This window comes from Halichoerus grypus, chromosome 15 (genome assembly GCF_964656455.1).
Source record: "Halichoerus grypus chromosome 15, mHalGry1.hap1.1, whole genome shotgun sequence".
NCBI lineage: Eukaryota > Metazoa > Chordata > Mammalia > Carnivora > Phocidae > Halichoerus > Halichoerus grypus.
Window position 1 is genome coordinate 40416320 of NC_135726.1, and position 17826 is coordinate 40434145.

At 50.9% G+C, this 17826-nt stretch overlaps 1 protein-coding gene across 5 annotated transcripts in view; it reads left to right on the top strand.

Annotated features, from left to right (window-relative positions):
• ZNF536 (zinc finger protein 536) overlaps positions 1–17826 on the top strand; it is a 424522-nt gene that overhangs the window by 114309 nt on the left and 292387 nt on the right. The window lies entirely within an intron of this gene.

Sequence of the window (17826 nt, forward strand, 5' to 3'; positions counted from 1 at the left end):
GGTTCCGAGAAAGGGCCGCTGTTATTTGGAGTAGTTTTGATACAACCAAATCAAAGTGAAGATTTGAAATAGCTTTTCTGAAAGCCCAAGCTGAAGTCATAAATTATTCTGCACCATGATTCTTTCTGATAGTAAAACCATACCTCTTTGCCTGACATTGCTGAAATGTGGAAAAGTGAAAGTTAAAAATAAAATGAAACATTTAAATCTTGGCTGTTGAGAACTTCAGATAGACATCAAGGCCAGTCGATAAAGGCCCCTATCAATTAGGCTCCTACAGTTATCATCAGATTCGTTTATTAGCAATTGCACAGGTACGGGGTTCTGGCATTGAGGCCGGGAGGGGCCAGGTGAAATGCAGGGAAAGACCATAAACTGGAAAGTGAGGGTGCGGGGTGCCACGGTGCGCTTGGTGGTAGGGCCCAGGGCCGCCGTGGTGCCCCTGCCTCGTGTGATCTCATAGGAGAAAATAACTGCAGCCAAAGGGTTGGAAGTTGCCCCCCTGCTTTTTTTTTTACCCCCTTTATTTGAGTTAGAAAGTGTTGATTTCACACCGTGGTGAGTGTTTTCCGTCAGCTTCTTGGTGGGTGTATTCCGTGTTAGGAACGAGGAGCAGTGAACACCAGCAGTGAACACCAGTGAACACTTTCAACACCCCAGAAGGTATTTTGTGGCTTCCGTCAGCCTCCCTGGGCAGTGGGGAAGTCTGTGGAGCGCCGGTCTTCTCCAGCGATGGAGAAGCCCAAGGGCTTCCCGGCCCTGGGCTTCCAGGCTGAGCGGTTTGGCTAGTTCCCTCCTCAGCATATCCCAGGCAGAGCAATTTTTGGTTCCATAGCTGTTTGGTTGGGAAAACAAGCCTGTGATTGCCAGTAAGGTTTAGAATTTGCCTGCCAGATAAGGGAATGTCTGTGAAGACTATTTTCCCTCTTGGGAGGCAAAACACAGATGGGGGAGTTAGGAGTCTTACAATATTTAGCTGCTACATTGATGGTAGGAATTCTGCCGCGTGGATGCTCACAGTTTCTGAGAGCCCCGCGGAGCATCACTGCCGAGGGCCTCAGGTAGGGGAGACGGGTGAGGCTGGCTTTCCTGGGGGGAGCCCGTGCACCAGCTTCTTCTGGAACTTTCCATGCTCTGTGCCTCTTGAGTGGGAGAGGAGGCACTGCAAGGGTGCTGGCCATTTCCCTTGACCCGCCTTGGACAGGGAAGGAGAGAGAAGGTTGAGCCGCCGCCTCTGACCAGGTGGAGGGACCGAGCCGGAGGCGCTGGATTGACTGGAGCTTCTTGTGTGAATGGACACAGCCCTCCTTCGGGTGGTTTCTCAGACTCTGGAGAATAGGCCACGCACCAGCCTCACCAGGTTTTCTGCCTCAGAAGCCTGCATTTTAAAGACCTGATCATCTCGGCATGCTCTGGGCCTCCTGGAAGATAAAGAACAACGATGCGATGTTGTTGGGATTGGCCATGAGAAGGCGGGGAGATTTTCCCGCATGGAAAAGGTAAATCTTGGAATAAGTTTAGGGTCATGTGCATGGAAGTAGGATTTGAAACCTTATATGCAAGAGCAAATTCTGGGCCCTGGAGACCAGGAAGGGGGACAGGTCTTAGAGACAAGCTCCTTTGTCCTGACTTCCCGCCTCAGCACCGGGGACTCTTGGGCCCTGGAGTTGGACTGTCTCTCCGAGTAGCTTGGAGCCGTGATGTGCTGGCTGGGCCACTTCTGGACTCCTGAAGGGACCTGTCGGGACCCTTGCTTCTGTCCTTTCCACCAATGCCCTCCCCATCCTTTGAAATGGACACTTGACCTTCAAAGTGTTCTGTGAAATGCTATACAAGGGCAACTTTGGGACAACCAGACAGCCCCCACGAGGTGCCATTGCATAGAAACCCTAAGTGACCCGTCAGTAACTGAACCTCTCGCACGCATCAGAAAACGATTTAATATCCCACCACAGCATGGATTTCCGGAGCATCCGGGCAAGGATGGGAGGCAGAGCCATGAGTTGGGGCCAGCCAGCCCTCCTCAGTGTCATCCTTCAGAAAGAGCCCAGGGCGTGCAGAGGGCAGTGGACCTCAGAGACCACGGGACCTTGCCCCGCTCTGACAGACGTGGCAGGGTCCCTCTGTGCGGGGTGGCGGGGGCGGGGCGAGGGCGCTGGCCCTGCCGGGCCCCGGGCTGTCCCGAGGCGGCCCCGTTGTCCTGGCACGGCTGCGTGAGTCAACAGCCCTCCTGCAGCAGTAATCACTTCAGCTAAATGCTGTGGGAGCGGCACTCTGGGAACACGGAGGAGGGAGGGAATAATTGTAATTTCTATGTGATAATGATGATAAGCCCTGCATATGTGTGTGGGGCTTTGCGTCGTATTTGATCTTCACCAGGAGATCTCCAGGCTCATGGAGGTAAAGATCAAGATCCCTGCAAACGCCTCCGTAGCAGCTGAATGAGGTAGTAAGGCCTCGTGCCGGCCGCGTAGCCCGAGAGAAAACGAAAATCAGAGATAACTCAGACTCTGGAGAACAGGTGGGGTGGTTCCCGTCCCAGAGTTTCTTGGGATCATCTTCATTGTCGCCGTGTGGCTAGCAGGTAGCTGTTGATATTCGTTCCATTTTCCAGATGTGGAAACTGAGGGCAGAGAAGTTAAGTGGCCTCCCTCGTGTCACACAGCTGACGGATGGTAAGGCCAAGGTTTGAGCATGTGTCTTTCTGATTTTGGAGCCTGACCCCTTGGCTTTGGAGCAGCCCTGGGTACGGCCTTAGCCAAGACAGACAAGCTCCCTGCCCTTAAGGAGCTTCTGTTGTGGGGCTAGGAAGCAGTAAACAAGGCAACCGTGGAGAAGCTGACGTCAGATAGTGATAAAGTGCAATGAGGAAGGTCTGGGGTGGGAGAGAGGGAGGGGAAGTGCTCTACTTGAGAGGGGTAGGTGGTGAGGAAGGCCCTCCTGAGGAAGGCACCTTGGAAGTGAGAGGGCTGAAGGACATGGAGGAGCCAGCCTGGTGACAATCTGGAGGAAGAGCATTCCCAGCAGAAGGAAAGGCAAGTGCAAAGGCCCTGTGGTGAGGGAGAATTTGGCATGTCTGAGGGACAGAATATAGGCCAGTGAGGCTAGAGCACCGTGAGCTCTGGGGAGAGGGTAGGTGGGTTGGAGGGCCTGGATTGGACATGGCTTTGTAGCCATGGTGAGGAGTGCTGGCTTGGTTTTATGTCTGTGTTGCTTGTGACCAGAGGTGTCTTGAGAAGCCCACCTTGCTACGTGTGGGCATGCTCCTAGGTGCCCGAATTCTGTAAGTGACATGAGCCCGCTCATGTTTTGCCATGGCCTTTATTTTCTGCTAGAGGGATGTCCTGGTTACTTGTCTAAAGCTGGGAGTTAGGGATTGTAGGCTCTGTGGGTGCAGGAAAGGGAGCCAGCTGATCTGGGGGCTCTGCCCTCAGAGGCGATGTGGTGATTCACAGTAATGCCTTGCAGCTGCTCATCTGGACCTTCCTGTGCCCCCCCAGCTGTGGGCTTGGGCAGAGTTGCAGGTGGAAAGCTTTGGGGGCTCCCTTATCAGGGAGCCATGGTCTGCCTGAGCCCGTGTGGGCCTCTGGGAGGGGCCTGCGCATCCCATGCACTGCTCCAAATGGGGCTGTGAGCACTGTCTGTTAATGCTGATTCAGGGGCTGTCCAAGAACATGCAGACCGAGTTTCAGAGTTAAGATTCTTGGTGATTATAGTTTGGCCTCTTTTCCCTTGTGAGCCTGGGTACTGCCATCACAGAACCCCAGGGCTAGCAGAAAACTTTGCCATCAAAGCTACCTTTATTTTATAAGTTTAGAGACTGAGGCCCAAGGCGTGTTTGTGCCCAGCCCGGCCCTCACCTGAGCACAGCGGGCTGTCCCTCAGGCCACTGTGGGCAGCGTGGGGGCCACTCCTGGCTGATGGAGGCCGTGGCAGGGACTGGGGCTGTCTTTGTCGGTCCAGCCGCTCTCACATCTCCTAGAACAGTTCCTGGCACACGGAGTGGTCAGCAGTCATCCGGGGTCATTGATGGGGAGCCTCTCACCTCTGCAGTTGGTAATCATTGGAATTTGTTGCACCTTGCTTTAAGCAAACTCAATTGACATGTACCAATTCCACACTGCTTTCCAAATTTCCTGGAACGCAAGGATTGCCAAGCCTAAGTCCTACTTGGGCTTGATGTATGCCAACCTTCAGGACACAAGGAGGCCAGGACCTGGCTGAGGAGTCCTGATATGTGTACAGATGATAGAGGGCTGCCCCTCAGGTATTCTTCTCGGCCCATTTTAGGGCTACAGAACCCCAAAGGTTTTGAACAAAGATCATCAGTGCTGAAGCCAGCTCAGCTAGGGGAGGGCTTGGGCTCTGCCCCAGAGTGAGTTCCTGAGGATGGGGACACCTAGGGAGGATTTGGCCCGGCCTTTTACTGTGTGCCCTGGACAGGCCTCAGCTCTCTCTGGGGTGTTGTCCTAAACCCAAATGCAGGCAGGGTCTCGGTGGTAAATGCGTGACGCTGGGTGTGGACAGAGCAGGCTGGGGAGAGCGGACCCTACTGAAAGCATCCCCCAGCCCTCGTCATTGCAGCCACCTCTGGCTCTGGGCAGACTTTTTGCAGGTCTTCATAGTTTTTAAGGAAAGACACTTAAAAAAAATCCAGTTCTTTTTCTTTTCTTTTCTTTTTCTTTAATATTAGCAACTAATTTGAGTTTTTAAAAACCTTTCTGCAAATGCAAGGGTCTGTAGACTGGGCTGAGCTGCAGCCCGCGCTTTGGGAGGCCCACGCTCAGCACCGAGGACAGTGGGGGCTCAGGAAGCGTGGCCTGCACTCCCCCCGGGCTGCCCACAGGACAGTCCAGGCTCTGGGCAGGTACTGCTCATAGACCCACAGCACCTGCAGGTCCTCGGTCCCCTCTGTGTTCCCGTGTTGTCTTACTGCAGGGAGGCCGGGGGCAGCTCCTGGCTGCACGGGGACATTTGCTACCCAGAGGAGAGGAGAATGCACCCATTTTCTGGGGAGGGTGGTCAGGATGCCCCTTTTCCAGCCTCTACATCCCATCCCATTGGGTTCCCCCGACTCCTGAGTTATAGGGTGCCCACCCACATCTCCTATGGGGACATGGTGATGGGTGAGTTCGATTCGTGCCCTCTGGGAGCACGTGATAGAACCACCCTTCCTTCCTCCTACCCGTCGAAGGTGAATGCCCCCCGCCTCCTGAGCCTTGCTTGATGGGTCCTTGTGCGGGGCCGATGCACCTCCTGTGCTCACCTATGTTTGGGGAGGGGCAGTCCTGACTGTGCACCAAGTTGACTGGAGGCTCTGGGCTGCAACTGGATAGGGATTGATTCGGGCATGAGGTGGAAGGACAAGATGCTTTCTGTCCTGGGAGGCCACCTGGTGTGAGAACTGCTCAGCCCACCCATTGCTTGTCTCTTGCTGGTCCTGTGACTGTGCCCCTTCCGCCAATGTGACCCATGTCCTCACCCCCTTGAGAGGCGAGCAGGTCTGCTGAGAGGGGGCAGACTCCCATCCAGCTGCCAGGCTCCTGCCAGGGTGCTGGGGAGTGAGCTTCCCTTTAGTCTAAGTGCTTGGGAAGAGGATGGGCCGGTCTCTGGCCTCACTTCCTGTTGGCCCCTGCCTGGCTCCCTTCATCCCGTCCACATGCAACATGGAGTTTCTGTGTGTGTAATATTATTTGTTTTTATTTCTGTAATCCCTTTATTGTTTGCACAACTGCTGTCAGACTGTTGCCTGAAAGTATCACAGGATAATTGCAGAACGCCTGCATAAGTAATTTCTTATGAAATCGGGCCTTGTCTGCATATAAAATTGCTTTTCGTTGCTGCATACATGGACTTCATTATATGGAGGCTGTTTACCGGGCTCGCACCTTCCCCACAGGCCACAGAGACGGGAGGGCCTGACACGGGGAAATAAGGAAATACTATCTTTATTCTTCTTCGGTCAGATGACATTTCTGGAGGGCGGCTGTCGGGCCCACGTGGTCAGGAGGAGCCTGGCCCCGGAAGGAGCGGAGGCCTTGGGCCAGGTTGGGGGAGGCCCCCGGCCAGGTGGGAGGGGGCTCCGGGCCAGGTGGGGGGAGGCCCCGGGCCAGGTGGGAGGGGGCCCCGGGCCAGGTGGGGGGAGGTCCCGGGCCAGGTGTGGGAGGGGCCCCGGGCCAGGTAGGGGGAGGCCCCGGGCCAGGTGTGGGAGGGTCCCCGGGCCAGGTGGGGGGAGCCCCGGGGCCAGGAGGGGGGAGGGGCCCCCGGCCAGGTGTGGGAGGGGCCCCGGGCCAGGTGGGGGGTCCCTGGGCCAGGTGGGTGGTCCCCGGGCCAGGTGGGGCCTCTCCCTGGCCCCCCAGGCCTCCCAGGCCTCCCAGGCCCCAGGGCAAGGCAGGCCAGCGGCTAATCCCGCGCAGGCCCAGCGGCACTTCGGCCCGCATTTCTGTGATATTAATGGTGTGTGGTAGTGAAAGAAATGTGTTTTATTCTCCAGTCTAACCCTGCTGTTATCAAAGTAACTTCCAGCTTATTAGCGACAAAGGACTTTTCTCCTCTCAGCTGCCCTGTTCGCCAGGGCTTCCTGAATTAAACTGCCGCTTCCTGTCCTTGATATGCACGAGCACATCTGGGCAGCCCGGCCCCAGCCCCGCTGCCTAATAACAATCACCTTCCCCTTCAGTGTCTGTTGATTGTTTCTAATTCACTCTGACAGATAGGGCCTGACAACTCGCCGGCTCTTCCCTCCCTCCGTGACCTGGAGTTACTCACAGCACTTATAGAGTCTGTCATTTTTAATATTTGATTTCATTTTAAGTTATGTGTTTTACTGAGAAGATGAAACCAAAAAAAAAGGGGACTTGTAATGGAACATAAATTTAACCCTTCTTGCCACCCGGCACCAGCCCGAGCCAGCCTCCCCCACGTCTGGGTGCCGCCTTCTCCTTCCACACAGTTCTGCAGCTGGGGTGGCTTCTCCTCTCCTCTCCCCTCCCCTCCTCTCCTCTCCCTCCCTTCCTTCCTTCTTTCTTTTTTCCATTTGGCTTTCTTTCTTTCATTTCTGGAAACAAAAGCTTCGTGTCACATTCTTTCCCTTTAATGGCGCTGGATTCGTTTATGGAGCTAATAATGGGCTCTTTCTGCTTTGCAACCAGGTTATGATCGAAAGACCTTTCCGGAGGTTTCACTCTGGAGTGAGGGAGTCAGGGGAGAGGCCCGGAGAAGTCTGAGTGACCGGCTTCAATTCAGGTGTCAAAACGAGGATGGGATCTTTCTTTTTGGAGATGCTTCTCTTTGTGTGAGCTGGCGGGGCAGGGAAATGCCACCTCTCCCTGGGTTTGGGACCAGCCGCTCCAAGTGGGGCAGGCCGCGGGGTTGAGGCTGGACATGCGGTTCCTTCTGCCACGTCCCTCGGCATCTGCCCCAGCAAGCGGCCTGGTAGGGCCCGCGTCCTCACGGGCGGGGCCAGTGTCCCACGTCACTTTAGGGGCCACTCCGCCATGACTTTGCCTTTGTTTGCCACTAGACAAAGGCTCCTGTGTCCCTCTTGGCCCTTCAGAGGTTGAGAGCTGTGAGGCCGTGCATTAGGTCAGCTTTGCAAATAGACACCACAAAATTAAAAAAAAGAGGCACATTCACCCATGGCGCCTCGCTTCTGCCTTGTGTGGATGTCTGTCCGTCCCTCACAGTGCAGTATGGGCAGCTATACAAGGGGATAGGAGGGATCTGGGTTGCATCTCAGTTAAAAAAAAAAAACATCAACTTCACCATGACCGGCGGCCTGGTCTCCCGATGACCGAAGCTGATCCTGAGTGTGTGAGCTGTCACTGTCAGGGCCCTGCTCTTCCAGAGCCTCAGGCCAAGTGTCCCTTTGACTCTTCCAGCCGCAGCTGTGCCTGGAGCAGAGGTGTGCCAGTCCTAGGCCTGAAGCAGGCAGGTTTCCTGGTGAGCAGAGGGAGATGAGAACCTGCTTTCCAGCATTCGCTTGTAAAGACAATCTGCTGGGGGCCACGCGACACAGGCTGGCTCTCCGGGAGGCCACTCTGCAGGGAGCGTCAGGCTTGGCTGCCAAAATAGCAGAGGGACCGCCATTAGGGCTGGATCCACTGCCCATGGGCAGACGTTCTAGCTGCTTCCCTGCTGTTCTGCCGCTCCTGGCTCCAGGCCTGTGGACCCAGGGCCGGGGTGGGCCAGCCATGTCCGTCTTGTCCCAGCTACTTCCGGGATGACTCTGTCACTGAGGATTTTCCTTCACCCAGCCTAACCTTTCTAGAACCCTGCTTCTCCCTCTCTCTCTGAGCTCAACTGAGGGTAAACTAAGTGGAGACCATTTTCCTCTCCATGGTCCCAAGCATTCCGTCACCGTTTTCTCCTCCTTCTTCTGTAAGAGGTGAGAAAGGCAAGAACAACTCTATTTGGATGGTTTTGCAGTGCGGCTAGTATATTTTGAAATCATTGTCTTTTGTTTCAGGCATGCTAATTAAAGTAAAAAAAGGAAGATGATGCACAGAAAGTAAAGTGGGCACAAACCTTTTAACTTTATGTGGGAAATAAAGATCTGTGTATACAATGGTGTGCTGTTAGATAAGGACAGGATGGCTTTTCCCTTTCACTGACCCAGATTGTCTTTATGGGTCTGATAATGGGCCAGGTGGGAAAGAAAAGAGGTAGAGAAAAGTATCTTGACTTCCCTTCTATCTCAGGCCTTCGCTGGCACGTGTGTGTGTGTGTGTGTGTGTGTGTGTGTGTGTGAGACACAGACTGCCAAGAGTGGTTGGCAGTGATGTGATTCTTATGGTCTGAGATGATCCTCACATCTGCCTCAGCTTAGCGAAGTTGGGCTCAAAGGATCCAGAGCCGTGAAGAAGAATACAGAGAGAGGCCCAGGGCCACCGTGCCCTTCTGCTTTGAGGATAGTTGAAATAGGGTTTTAAAGAAGGTTCTGTAGTTGAGGTTTAGCCTCAAGGCCAAGGCCAATTTATGCTTTTAATCCCCTTGAAATGGCCTGTTGCACTACTATTGGTTAATGTTTTAGAGTCAGAGAGAAATTGAGAGCTGACATCAGCTGAAGACTTTGAATTGGGTTTTGTGCTGCAAGGGCCCGCCTACTCCCCAGTGAGTTGGGATAAGCCCCTGGAATTCTAGGTTGACGGGTAGAGGACCCATAGTTTTTCCCATCTTTTCCCCCCATTCCAGATTTTCTATGGAGTTTGCATGGGGAACAGCATGTTCGGTTAGGATCTAAACCTGGAAGACCCTTGGGGGTCCTGCTATCCCAGGAGGTAGTGATCACCAGGGCTGCAAATTAGCATGGGCCCTAAGGACTGTGCCCAAGCATTCACTGACACTGAGCCTAGACGGATCTGCCTATGGGGGAATAAGGCACGTCATTCTTCAGTATAGTTTGAACCAACAGATATGTGCTACCATCCGGAGCAAGGAGGGGGGCAGACACAGAGGGGAAAAGAGACACAGAAAGCCATATCGCAATGAGAACGTGACCAATGCCACCTCCGAGATTAAACAGAAAGCCCTGGATTCGAACTGGAAAGGGAGTGATCAGTAAGCAAGAGCAATGTGAATACGATGTTGACTACTAAGAAAGGGGCTCCTAAATGCTGTGTGTGTACTCTGGGCTCAGCACTGCATGCCTTTTTCAGAAGGGAGAAGTCAGACCCACTGGGTGGCTCAGGAAGAGCTTCAGGGAGAGCTGGTGTTGGAGCTGGGCCTTGGGGCCCCAGAAGATTGTCAGAAATAGAGGTGAGAGAGGAGCTGCTTGCAGAAGGCAGGAATTGGTGCCAGATGCCTTTGCAGCTGGGGCGGGGGCTGTGGTGGGGGTGCTGAGCGCCATTCCAGGCAGAGGCAGTGGGGGAGGGAAACTGGGGACAGACTGGGGATGGGATTGGTGTTGGGGAATGACAGATAGCTCTGTTGTGTTGGAACTTAGAGTATAGGTTAGCATGAGTGGAGGTGTGGGGAGGGCCTGCTGGTGAGAGAGGCTGCATGTCAGGTCAGGGAATTTTATTGGGATGTACTCCACAGAACTGGGCAGTGAAGACCGTTCACGCTATCCAAGCTGACCTAGGCGGTGGAGGCAGGGCCGGGGAGAAGGAATATACCCATCAGCCTGGTGCAGACCTGGATGTTGTTACCCTTCTCCTGGTTGGGAGTGACAGTGACCTCAGAAAGACAGGGGTAAAGCAGGGACCATGCTAGGTTCGGGGTGTCCCAACTGTGCCCGGCTTGCCACGGTCCTGAGGCCAGGGCCATGAGCTGCCCACAGTGAGCTGGCCTTTAAAAAATAATAAAAATAATGTAGAGAGGATTGCTTTTTAAAACCCCCACACTCACATCCATCAGGCTCCTGCATGTTTTTCTTTGCCCACATGTACAAAAGGTGCACTTCGGGTTGCACGGGTTGTGTGCCAATGTGCAGAGTGGGCGTGAACAATGGAACAATTAGCAGATTCATCAGTTCTTCTGCTTATACTTCGATTTCAAGAGTACGATGTTAGTTTGTTCAACTCTCTGCTCTATGCCTTGATCACAGTGTGAAAGTGTTGGCCAAGCTTAGCTTCCTGGTCAGAGGGTCAAGACCCATGGCTTTAAAACATGCTTATGTGAAACCCAAACATTTGTGACCACTGGTGATCTTGGAATCAAGGCTCAACTTATGAAACGAACACGTAATGATCTTGTTTATTCAGGGTATAAATAGAGTTCATGCATTTAGAAATTTTTCTTCCTGATAAGGACTTTAGCCAGCATTTCTTCTTTCTGTCTCTCTGTCTCTCTCTTGTCTCTTCCTCCCTCTGTCTCTGTCCTCTCCTTTACAAGGCGGGGGCGGGGGGGAGGGTGCTTGCTGTTGCTTCTGTGGTTGCTCCTGGAAGAGGCAGGGCCAGCCTGTGGATTTCTTCCTTGGAGCACTTCCTGCTTCCCGTGCAGCTTTGGCAGATTGGGGGTGCATGCCCAGGGAGGGCCTGGTGTGCTTGGACACACCCTTGCCACTTCCACAACCCCAGGGAAGGGCTATGAAGTCACATCTGCCTCTGACAGCCCAGCTGGGGACCAGAGCCAGCAGAGCAAGTCCACCTGTGGATGAGAACTTCCAGGCCCTTCAGGGCAGTGGGGGGCAGAATTTATGCCGAGAATGACCCCTTGGGTCTAGGCCACACACTTTCATCATTCATACATCTCTTGTTTTTTTTTTTTTTTAGGATTTTATTTATTTATTTGACAGAGAGAAAGAGAGCGAACACAAGCAGGGGGGAGGAGCAGAGGGAGAGGGACAAGCAGACTCAGTGCTGAGCACAGAGCCTGACGCGGGGCTCGATCCCATGACTCTGAGATCATGACCTGAGCCGAAATCAAGAGTTGGACACTCAACTGACTGAGCCACCCAGCTGCCCTTCTTTTGTGATTTTTACCATATCAAGTACATCCTGCTTGTAGACTTAATGTTTTTTTTTTAAAGGACACACTTCTTTAATTAAGTATTATATTTAGCTTTGTTCTAAATAATAATGTCTATGAAATCTCTGGTTTGGTGTGCCAGTTATATATTTTTCATAGTAAATATTGAAATAATTATATAAGTGTTAATTTTTTAAAGGAGTTTTTCTGTGTATCACCTAAAATCATCTTGCGTGTCCAAGGGGTCCATGGGCAAGCCTTTGGGATTCACTGTGTGGCCTTGTTTGGACTGTTTGCGTCCAGCCAGGTTCTTAGGACCTAGCTCAGGTTCCTTCATGGAGCCATTGCCTCCCCCGCTTCCCAGGAAGCCTCTCGCTGGTCCCTCCAGCCCCCAGAGCAAGAGTCCCTCTGATCTCAGGCCCTGCCCTCAAAATCTCCAATTGTCATTTAACCATGCACTGCTCTGGTCACATCTGACAATGCTGTGAGTGGTTACTGGGCCATGCTTTCTGACTCTTCCCTTCCAGACTGCAAGATTCTTGAGAGGAGGCACCATGCTCTTTTGTGTCAGCCAAAGTGCCTGATCACTTGAGCTGGCTGGCTATCTATCAGTCTGTCTGTCCCTCCATCCATCCATCCATCCATCCATCCATCCATCATCTTCTATCTTCTATCCATCCATCTAGCCATCTATCATCTATTTCCTATCATCTCTCTATTCATCCCCCAATACCCCCATCCATTTCTGTTTCTCCATCATCTGTGTCTATGAAGCTATCATTTGCCTGTGTATCTATGATCTAATCTATGATCTATTAATTTTCCTCCCTCCCTCCTTCCTTTATCCTGCTTGATGAGTCAGGCGCTGTCTTAGGCCCTGGGACTATAGCAGAAAACAAAACAAAGTCCCTGCTTTTGGGTAGCAGTCATTCTAGTTGGAGGAGGCGGCAATCAAATAAACAAATAGAAGAAGAAACCAGAAAACGATCTGTAGGGACACATGCCATGCAGAGTATTAAAAAAATGGGGGATCTGAGGCAAAGAGAGAAGGCCTAGCAGAGACTGAGAGGTCAGGGAAGGTCCTTCTGGGGAGGTGCCATTGAGTCTGACCTCTAAAGGGCAGGTCAGAGCCTGCGAGGAGGGGGCAGCTCCCGGAGAGAGGGTCCAGCGTATGTGGAGGCTCGGAGGCAGGGGCGGGCTTGGTGGCTTTGAGGTGCAGAGAGGAAAATCAGACAGAGGGAGGAAAATTTACTTCCAACTTTGACAAAGATGAGTTTTTCCATTTCTCACTTCCTAGGGGCAACAGCCCCTTTCCTACGTAAGAAAGTCCGACTCCTCATCTCTGAGAGCCCCTGTGTCAATTCCCTTGTGCGGGGGAAATTTGGAAGCAGTGCCATGTTGTTCCCCTGCAGGGTTGGAGGGCAGAAGGGGAGCACACCACGAAGAGGCTACCGCTGACATGCTAATATTTCATTTTAATCTTGAGTGCCAGGTTACTTTCCAAATGAAGTGTCTTAGGCAAGGCTCTAACTTACATGAAATAAAAGAGTTTAATGCTAATTAAATATCATCTGACTACTGAAGCCATATTTATTGATGGTCTAAAAGAACATCATCGAGGTGGATGGACTTGGAACGTGTCTCCACTAGAAACGCAGCCTCCCGTCCTGGGACTCCTTTGCAATTCAGACTCCGTGTGCCCCACGCAAGGCAAAGCCTGGGACCGTGGAGTGGCCCGTCTGCTTTCTCTGTCAGCTGGACGGGTCCGCACCTTTAATGTGTATTTGCTTCAGGAGGTCGGGGGTGTTGCCCACACTGCTCACTTTTAACCAGACCCCAGGAGGGGCCCACAGTGCAGGACCGGCTGCACGGCGGGGGGCGAGAGTCCAGAACATAGACCAGGGATGAGTAAACCCTGACGCTGGTTCTGACCGCGGCACCACTGGCCACGGGGTGTGGCAGCCATGTGTGGAGTCTCCCACGTTGCTGGTCTCACCTACCAGCTCCGCCTCCGTCTGTCCTCTGCTTCCTCCTTCCTTGGTCCCAGTCCTTCCTGTCCAGGTTGCATCGTGGCCTCTCCCCAGGCTAAGAGTGGTGGGTCCCCAGGGTGAGTAAAGTCTTCCACCATTTGCCTTGTCTCTGGGTGTGTGAGCCTCATGCTTGGTCCCTTGGACCTCTGCCCCAGGCTCCTACTTCCGTGCCTCCAGGATTGCTAGATTCTCCTCGCCATGGCGGGGAGGGGCTGTGCGTCCTAATCCTCTACAAGGAGGGCCGTGCGTTGGGGCAGAGCTGGCTCGGGTCGCCACGTCCTGGGGCCTGGAACCTGAAGCCATGTGCTTCCAGTTCACCCTCCAGCTTCCCTTTGGAGAAGCGTCTCTTGACCCTGTTTTCCCTTTCCTCTGCGTGGCACAGGCTAGGGCTGCCGAACGCTAACGCTGCAGGGGCAAGAGCATCCCCATGGACGGATGAGCTTGTGACCGCCTGGAGAATGAATGCATGTTCTGCTGCTTGTCCACGGGAATGTGGGTCTGGTGCTGCTAGACATTGGCATTTCTCAGGGGAAGTCAGAAATCCGAATTTCCGTATGGAACTCAGTGTTTGCAAGTTGGTGACTCTTCGGTGTTTTTCTTAAATCTCCACGTGAGCCAAATTGAGCGCGTGCGTTGGAATTTGGCAAGTAAGGCTTCAAGGTGCAGGCTGTGATGCTCACCGGTTCTGGGGGGTGGTTCCACAGATCCTGCTGGGGAGAAGCCAGTGGGGTCCAAGGAGGGAGCTGGTTGAAGTGAAGGCAGTCAAGTGGAAAGAGTTTCGAGGACTCAGAATCCAATCTGGAAGAGTGGGCCCTGATGTGGCTCTCAGGCCTCAGGAAATCTCATTCTTCCATACCAGCTTGTCTGCATCTACCTATAATTAGCGTCTGAGATTTCTAAATGAACTGCCTAATCAAGTAAATTTAGCAAACTTATTGTGAAGTGTTACCATATCCTCTCCCTCCAACTGTCCACACAGACATCCGTACCACCTTGCTTGCCTTTGCTTTTTGCAACTGAAGCTGCTCGTGTGTGCTGTCTGGCAGCCACGCAGACATCCCATTTATGTGATCTATAATGAGTTTATTAGTGTTTCAGTGCCTCGTTGCTATTAAGTTTTATCAGTTTCAGCTTCAAGAGCACAAGGTTAAATTTTCAATAGAGTTTTCGCAAAGTTTAAGTGGGATTGTTAAAAATATGTCCAAATGGTGGAACTGAGCATTTAGTTTGAAGATATTATTTCTGCCCACTAAAGGATTTTGATCTCTTTATTTATAAATTTAACACTTTTCTGATGCTCACAACGGCAGCACAGGGCTCGTGCTTTGTTTTCGCAAACGAAACATGAATGCGTTCAGTGTAGAGGGTCCAGCGGAAGCCGCATCAGATTGAGTCTGACCCATCACGATCGTGCAGCCCCCCACGCTGCTGTCATGGTCCCGGGGTGCGATTGTGACTGGCTGTGGCTTTGACCCGGTGAATAAACATTATGAAGGAAGGGGAAAATTCAGCCACAAATTACAGAAGGATGGGCTATGATCTTATTGTCTCCGGTACCGGAAGATAAACAGGTTTTCCTGTGAAAATCCACACGTACATAATAGAATATTATTTACCTGGATCCCTTCTGTAATTTTTGAGCGATTTTTTTTTAGGAGGAAACCAATTCAGGAGTTTCTTCAGTGGCTGTAAGCAGAATAAAGTGCTTGCACTTTTAGGTTAAGAGAAAAAAAAAAAACAGTCATAGGCTGAGCTGCTATTATGGAAAGTTTATTATTATTGGTATATAAGCTAGCTGGGGGCTTAAGCGCAGAGCAGTTGGATAATTTAGCTAGCTCCTGGATCCAATTAAAAAAAATCTATGTTGTGTCCACAGTGGGGGATGGCCATAGCTGAGGAAGCCCTCTGTCGCCGATAGTGACACACTGGAGGCGTTCTCTCGGTTATACGCAGTTTGGGACGCAGAATGCTCTAAATCCTCTCATTACTGCCTTATGGAAGACAGACACTTCAAGCAGGTCTCCATTTATCTGAGATTACCGGTTAAACTCGTTAAAAAGCAACTATGGCTTGTTCACTCAATTGGCTGTTGGGAAGATTTCGTGTTCTTGAGCGACAGTGTGGCTTTGATTAGTGGAGTGCTATACTTTTTAGGGGAGACCTTTTCTAACTTAATTTATGACTCTGGTTGAATGGCGTCTGGGCTGGGGTATTACGTATTTCCCCAACTATTGTACCTGGTGTCAATAAAGGCGCATTTAGGGAAATCTGAAATAAAACTCCAGGGTGTTTTTGTTCTTTGGGGAAGCAATGCACCATAAACATTTTGGGCTTGAGCCAACAGCTTTCCCTGACCGTGATTGCAAATTACTGTAGTATGTATAGATTGCTGGTGGAACACTATTTGAGGAAACCTGTATTTTATAGAATGTCACTTTTATGCACAATCCAGGCAAAAGGAAAAAAAAAACTAATTTAGCCAGCAGACAGTATTCTTTTGAATGAGGATTCTGAAAAAAATTTACAAAAAAACAAAAAAACAAAAAAAGAAAACCCAGGCTCTAAATACGGGCTTTTTATTTAATCATTATTACATCAATCACCGATATCAATACTTAATAGCAACCTGATAATGTAGCCAGTAGGTGAAACAGCTATTAAAAAGTGTAAAAAAATGATTAATCAGGTGCGGGGGGGTATTCATGCTCTCCAATTATTTAATGATAAGTACCTATTTTTGAAAGTGTTTGTTTTTAATAATCGACTGTAATATTAGTTTGCAAAAATGTAATTGCTGCTTAATTTTACATCTTCGTTCCTTTGTGCCGGGCACAAAGGTAGTATATTTCTGTAGTTATTGTTCGCAGCACTCCGTGTAAAAAATCACGTTCATTTCAAGAAGCTGTTATGGTATTGATTCTGGTAAAGACTTCCATTAACTGACCAATCTAAATCTCATAAGTGATGTCAGGATAGTTATGCATTTGCTTGGTTCAAGTATTCAGCCATTATGTTAGAATGCAGGCCGTGTCTGAATATGGCTGTTAAATTATTTCTAAATACCGAACCAGAACAGCTTAACAGTTTTGCAGTTTGAGACTGACACAAAAATGACAATCTGCCACCTCTTTGTTTTTTAAATATTAACGTTGTATTGGGATAGTATTTTTGGAGTAAAAACCTGTGGCACGAGAGGATAAGTGACATAAACAAAGGCAGCTGGGCTTCATGAAATAATGGAACAATAAGGCCCTTGCAGCAGCTCTCATCACTCCAGTATGTTAATTAGCATTCTGTTGTGGCCGCAACACTGAAAACATGTAATCTGTATTGGTGTACAGTACAGCTGTGAACACACATTCTTTTTTGTGAGTCCCTGGAGCTAGCCTTGCCATTGGCATATGCGTTTGGGCCAAAAGTCAAGGCATCACCACTAAAATAGCACACTATAGCAGCAAAATGTCATTTGTCTTTTCTAATTTTTTTCTCCCCTCAATGCCACATGCTATCCAGTGATGTAATCCAGTATCACCGCATCTGTCTCCCTGCTCTGTGTTTGCAGGAGGGGATCTGGGGGCGGGCGGGGGGCTGGGATGCCAGCAAGCAGGAGCATGTAAAAGGCACGTGGCCCCAAGAGGGTCAAATTCAAACCTCAGTTCTTCCTCTTTGCAGTATTTGTCAAAAAAAATTATATATATATATATATATATATATATATATATATATATTTAAATGCATAGATTCTTAAGTGTCATGGGCCAGAATCTATTGCTCCATTTCCCCGGAGGGAGGCAGGGAGGGGCAGCTAATTCATAAGAATAAAGACTCTCAGTGAACTTTCCCATTATTTATCACCTGTATTCTGAACATGAGTTACAGTCCTTCATGCATATAGTACCCACTTGGGGTAGGGTCTGTTCTTCCCATTTCAGAGCTGAAGATAACTGAGGCTGAAGCATGATCTGGAGGTGGCCTCTACATTTCAGGGCCTCTCTGACTGGTCATTTGAGGGAGAGGGGTTAGCACCAGTGAGCAGAGGCAGCTCGTGGCTGGGAGCAGGAACTCCGGCCTTCAGAGGCAGGACTCAGAAAAGCCCCGACTCGGTGACCTCGCTGCTCATGCATGGCTGGCCGGGAGCCGCCCCTGGCGGGGCCGGGATACGGCCCTGGGTGCTTTGTGATGGCAGCTTTGGAGACAGGAAGGAGAAGACTCTTCAGTGTTGTCACCATAGGAGCTGGACTGAGTGGCCAAAAGCTGCTTGGGTTTTTACCTGGTGGACTTTGGCTTGAAAAGTGAGAATAGTTCCATTTCGATTTCCCTGTTCTCAAAGTAATTTAGCTTTCTTTGTGCATGTGTATGTGTGGCCTCCCAGCACAGGACACTTGCG